This window comes from Microtus oregoni, unplaced genomic scaffold (genome assembly GCF_018167655.1).
Source record: "Microtus oregoni isolate MIOR12 unplaced genomic scaffold, Mior012 000004F_ref0000308, whole genome shotgun sequence".
Lineage (NCBI taxonomy): Eukaryota > Metazoa > Chordata > Mammalia > Rodentia > Cricetidae > Microtus > Microtus oregoni.
Window position 1 is genome coordinate 19,249,490 of NW_024543063.1, and position 6,000 is coordinate 19,255,489.

Sequence of the window (6,000 nt, forward strand, 5' to 3'; positions counted from 1 at the left end):
CAGGTAAAGCATTTGACTACACGGCAGTAGCTGCCACGACAGAATTGTGTATGGTGTGTGTGCGTGTGTGTGTGTGTGTACCACATGTGGGCAACCAAGGGTTGGAAGCAGTGGTTATCAGGAATGGCTTTTGAAACAGAAGATAACTAGACCTGGGCTTGGACAAAGATGAAACTGTCCAGACAGTGGGCATGGAAGAACGGAACCACAGACAAAGGTGTAGCAAGACGACCAAGACAGGAGAGAGTGCAACACCCTCATATGTGGGCCCCATGGACAGCAAGACGACCACGACAGGAGAGAGTGCAACACCCTCATATGTGGGCCCCATGGAGCCCGGTGTGGAAGAAACAAAGGTCCAGAAGACAGGAAGGGTAGAAGAGGACACAGATGTGGTCAGGCCACCAGATAGCTACTAGCCTCGTGAGTTCCCGGTGCACTATGGGAAGTTCCCTAAGCTCCACAGACACAGGGCTGAGACAGTGAAAGGTCTGCCTGACTTTGGGAGCTGCCTGCCTCTGGTACTGTGTCTTCATACTTACAGATGCCTATCTACTGCCTGGGGTGGCAGTGAGCTGACCAAACCCTATCTCCTCTTGGAGTGTGTGTGTGTGTGTGTGTGTGTGTGTGTGTGTATGTGCGTGTGTGGTAACTGCCATTCCAGAGAGGCTGTTACCTCCACATCCAGACGGAGGCACTGGATTACGTCAGGATGGATGCAGGCAGATGTAGGGAAATTGCAATGATCTGAGACAGCAACAACACGGAAGACAGACAGAATGCAAAGTTCTTGCTGCGGGGAACTTGCAGTAAACCCCTGAGACTCCCAGGCTACCAACAGCTGCCTCAGTCCATAGTCACTAACTCTAAAGCCACAAAGCTGATGTCAGTGAGGGGTCACAGGTCCACACGGACCAGGAAGCAGCTAACCTCCATCACAGACAACTGCTAGGACCTTAGCACATGCCGAGGGTTTCCACATCGAACGTAAACCTCACGATGTGCCATGTCCTCTGCCTTTTAAGAGACGCAATAAACCCAAGGTTATCTCCAGATACGAATCTCCAGAACTAATCCTAGTATCAGTTAACTTTCTGTATGTTTTATTCAGGCCAAAATATGTCTGCCAGCTGAAAGTGGTGTACTGGTCACCATTTTGTTATTTCTACACACTAAAGCAAAAGAGAGGCAAGCAAATAGATTGGAGACTCATGGGATCTCACAGCACAGAGAAGCAACAGGATTGTGACTTGGTCAGAGCAGGATATGCAGAAATTAGGAATTGCCGGAGGCTCCCACTTGGATGCTTTGGGGAATTATGTAGCCATTAAGAAAGAAAGATAAACTTTGACTAATGAAGGACGTACGGGGTGGGCATAAAAGCTAAAGTCAGGGGCTGATAAGATAGCTTAGATCGGGGGTTCGCAACCTGGGGGTTGCATGTCTGATACCCTGAACAGCAGATATTTGTATTACGATTCGGACCAGTAGCAAAATTACAGTTATGAAGTAGCAACACAATGGGGTCACCACAGCATGCAGAACTATATTAAAAGGTCGCAGCATTAGGAAGGTTGAGAATCACTGGCTTAGATGATACCGTGCTTGTCACCCAAGCCTAGGTACAGGTATGTGAGTTCAATCCCCGAACTAAGATTCAAAAATAAAGAGCAGGGTGGTGTGTACTCGGAATCCTAGGGCTGAGGAAGTGGAGATTGGAGGATCCCTCAGGTTCATGGGCCAGCCTAGTCTGCTGTGGAGCTCCAAGTCAGTGAGAGACCTTATCTCAAACCCAAACAATAAAACCAAGACGGACAGTGCATGCATGTGAGCGCATACATGTATAGCTGCACACAACAAGCAAACACATAACCTCGGTCTCAGAGCTCCAGGCTGGCAGCTAGTGTAAGAGAATGCTCTTAGCTCAGGTGGCAACCTAAAACTCACTTCATAAAGGTGGTAAGTGAAACTGGGAAATTGGTCCAGCCGAAGGCTCAACAGATAGCATTAATTCGGGAGAGGCAGAGTATTGGGAAACCACAATGAGTAGAAAAGATGACAGCCAGAAAACCAGAAGGGAGGAAGCTGTAGAAAGCCATGGGAGACAGCGCCTGGTGTCTAATGCCAGAGGCCAGCTGGGCACCCAAGAGATGGCAGAGGCCAGCTGGGCATCCAGGAGATGGCAGAGGCCCGCTGGGCACCCAGGAGATGGCAGAGGCCCGCTGGGCACCCAGGAGATGGCAGAGGTCAGCTGGGCACCCAGGAGATGGCAGAGGCCCGCTGGGCACCCAGGAGATGGCAGAGGTCAGCTGGGCATCCAGAAGATGGCAGAGGCCAGCTGGGCACACAGAAGACGGCTCATACAGGAAATTCTAGGTTCTTCTCTTCTGGGGAGACTTGCAGGGTCTGAAGGGAGACTTGGGACATGGCAACTAATTTAAGAATCATGGAGTGATCTGGTGATCACCAGAAATGCCAAAAATAAGGTAAGTTAGAGCACTGCGAAGTTCCTGCTGAAACAGAACGGGCTTCGCAGTGAGAGAATGAACAGAAGGTGAGAGAGGAGTACGATTCCTGAGCGGAGGAATGCTTGGGATGCATGGCACAGCTGGGGACATTAGTCACTGACACAAGGAGCCTTTTCTCTTATCTTCTGCAAATTCCCAATTCAACTTGATTATTTTCTCTGCCATTCTACCCCCACAGTATTTACCACAGATATGCTTTCCTGTCTTTTCTTCCCCCAGCATAAGAATGATAATCCCAGGAATGCAAGGACCTGCTATATTTAGCAAAGGTGAAAAGCGTCGAAAGGAAATGTAAGGCACACGTGGGCCTGGAGAGACCGCACAGAGGTGTGGGTAAATACGGAAACGCTTAGAGGGGGTACAGAAGTAACGCATAGAGCAAGTCTGGTGGCCTTTACTTTTCCAGGGGTATAGGTCATTGTGCCACCTGTAGAACCTGATGTATGGAAGGCACCAGAAAACCCTCTATTTTGAAGACTACAATGGAAGAGCCAGTTTGTAGCCTGGGGCAGTAGGAGGAGCTTAAGGTTTCAAGACACTGGAATGTGTGAGTGTAGGCACGTTTGTGTGCGAGCAAGTGCGTGTGTGTGTGTGTGTGTGTGTGTGTGTGTGTGTGTGTGTCTATGTATTTGCACAGGCGTGTGAGCACTCACGTTGTTTTTGGGACAGGTCTGTCTATGTACCCCTGGCTGACCTGGAGCACACTATGTATATCAGGTTCACGGCATCCCTGCTTCAGCCTCCTCAGGGTTCCTGACAGAGCAGGAGCGCCTCCAGGTGAGGGCAAGTCTTGAACATGTTTAAAGCACTGTGTAAAGGGAGCGGGTGGAAACCGCTGGACCTGAGACAGCCATGGGAGTGAGCCTGCAGCACCACAAACACAGGAAGAAGAAAAGGCCGACGTCCCCAACCTTGTGAGAGAAGGACTCCAGGAAGAGGGCAGCAACAAGGAGGGGGGCCAGGAGCCTGGCCAGGTCCCCATCTCACTTCCAACTCTTCCATCTTGGGCTGTTTCTAACTACTGTCAAACCCTCTATGTGTGAAGCTGAAAACTGACATCCTTTGGTGATTCAGTAATTCCTGTCCTTTCAAAAATTGTGCTAATATGTCAAGTTCATGGGGGCGGGGTGGAAAAATTTTCTGCTTGGATTCTTTTAAAGAAAGAAAGATGACATCGTCTCATGACCTTCAGGAGTCACCCTTCCCTGAAAAAAAAAATTCAAACGCTATTTTGAAAAACAGTCAAAACTCCGGGGGTTGATGGAAGCCTTATTGGTTGAATGTCTCCTGAGATTTTTTTTCTTAAATGTTGCAAACGGCATATAATTACTGTTTCAGAGCCACAGAAAATGTTGAAAGCGCCTTCAGTTTCTAAGTGTGCTTTAGATACACAAAATCAGTAATGCTGACATCTCTCCCAGTTATCTGTATTCCCATTCTAATATAAAATCTCCAAAAGCACAAAATTATCAGATCAATTGTTCTAGAACAGTTCAGAGAAGTAAACTGCTTCCCAGCTTGAAAGAGAAAGTCAAACCTTCAAACACCTTTTTATGTTGATGCTAAATATAAGAACGTTCTTTGCAAAGTAGTCAAAGCAAGATCCAGCCGCGTTTGGAGATTTCTCAAGAGAGACACGCGGAGATTCTGTTTTGTTCATTAAAACACTAAAAATCCTCAACAGTACCTTCTCTAATACCTGAAGGTGGAGTGCTGTCTTATGTAATAGCAGCTTTCCCGCGGCTCATCTTGGGGGCAAATTAAATACCTAATTCCGCCCAGGATTTCTGAGTACTTTCACCTTACCTGGACTCACTCAGCGGCCTCGCAATACCCTGGTCTACAGATGATGGAAATAAATAATAAATCGCAAAGAGCTGCTACTGTATAGTAGGGATAAGCCTGTTGCAAAGGCCAGTGTCCCCCAAGTCGCTGCCCACCTCCAAGCTGCGGAGGCAAAGGTAACAAGTGAGAACGGGTCTCCCGGTCCCTGTCCCGGGCATGCACAAGCAAAGTGCGGGGTCGGTGACACCCCTGAGTGCCCAGATGCCTCAGGTTCAGGGTCACGGTTTGCAGCCCTGCAGGACCCACCGCAGTCTCGCCGAGCTCGGCGAGCGTTCCCTCAGTCTCGGGCACACCTGAACGTCCCAACCCTCGGGGGATAGGGACGCGAGATCCGGGCGCGCTCGCAGTCGTGGCTCCGGCGGCCCGAGAAAGTTCCCGCCCCGGCGCTCGGTCGCGGCGAAGCCCGGAGGACAGTCCCGGCTCTCCTCCCAGTGGCGGGGACCGCGCAGGCAGTACTCACCCGCCCTCGCTTGGATCCCCAGGTGGCGGTCGGAGCCCGGAGGGAGGACAGCGCAGCGGCGGGGACGCGTGCAGCCCGCGCTCCCCTGCAACCACAGCACTAGCCGACCGGGCGGCGTGGGGGCTTTATCTCCGCCGCCGCCGCCGCCGCCGCCGCCCCCGCCCCTTCCTGCCTCCCCCGCCCCCGGCCCGCCCCGCCCCGCCCCGCCTTCCCGCCGCCGCCTTTGTGTGGCAGCCGGCCGCAGCGCCCCTCCACCGCAGGGGACTCCAGGACGCCCCCCTGCCGGACCGCGGCGGCCGGATGCCGTCCCCTCGAGGGTGGGGGCCGTGTCCAGGTCCCCAGAAAGCGCCGGCCAGACGCGCCCGGCCCGAGGTGCGGCGCCAACCCGGGGTCGAGCTGCACGTGGGTCGACCAGATGGGCGTATGGGGGAGTGGAGTGGGCGACACCGTAACCGTTGGTGTGTCCCTGGGACGCAGGACGAGTCGTCTTGGCTGCCCTCCCCCTCCCCGGGCCCCATCGGAGAGAGAAGGGGTGCCCTGCGACAGCGTACAATCCTGCCGGTGATGGGGATTTCCGTGCCAGGACGCGGAGGTCTAGAACTGGTCCTCCGTCCAGGTGCCCCAGAGCCAACTTATCTCTGCTTAGGGGATGAGCTGACTGAGGGGCTCCTAGGCACAAGACAAGCAAGGACATCCAGGGAGCCGGATTATGGTGAGAGCATGAGGTACTCTCAAACCTCTGGGAATCCAGGTCTTCTGAACCTATACCTTGTGCTCCTGAGACCTATGGGCAGGAAACTGCTGCAGACCCGAGGCCAGCAACAGATGGCTGTCCTGCCCCATGGTTTCGCCTGGGTCTCCCGTTTCTGCCTTTTCAGCCCTCTTTTGCTCAAGTTAGGTTTGTGGGGACCCAACTTTTGTGGTAATTTCTGTTGTCTTTGGTGCAACACCCTCCTCAGCAGGCCCCGCGTTTGGCCCCTGGTGGTAAATCTCCCTAGGCCCTGAAATAAACTGCAGCCACTGTTAGAGTAACTCAAACCACTCCGGAGCCACATTGGTGCGGCTGTGTCCATGCCGGACCCCCACCCCCACCCCGTGTGTGTGTGTGTTTCACAGTTACTCTTGTAGGGACAAATGCTATGCGAGGTTTGTACTCCCTGCCCCATA

At 52.8% G+C, this 6,000-nt stretch overlaps 1 protein-coding gene across 1 annotated transcript in view; it reads right to left on the reverse strand.

The window, feature by feature from the left end:
* Nucleotides 1-4,974, reverse strand: part of Serpine2 (serpin family E member 2) — a 57,466-nt gene extending 52,492 nt beyond the window's left edge. Inside the window, exon 1 of the mRNA XM_041650127.1 lies at nucleotides 4,834-4,974. The gene's annotated coding sequence lies outside the window, so the exon portion shown is untranslated. The remainder of the gene's footprint in view (nucleotides 1-4,833) is intronic.
* Nucleotides 4,975-6,000: the final 1,026 nt, after the last annotated feature.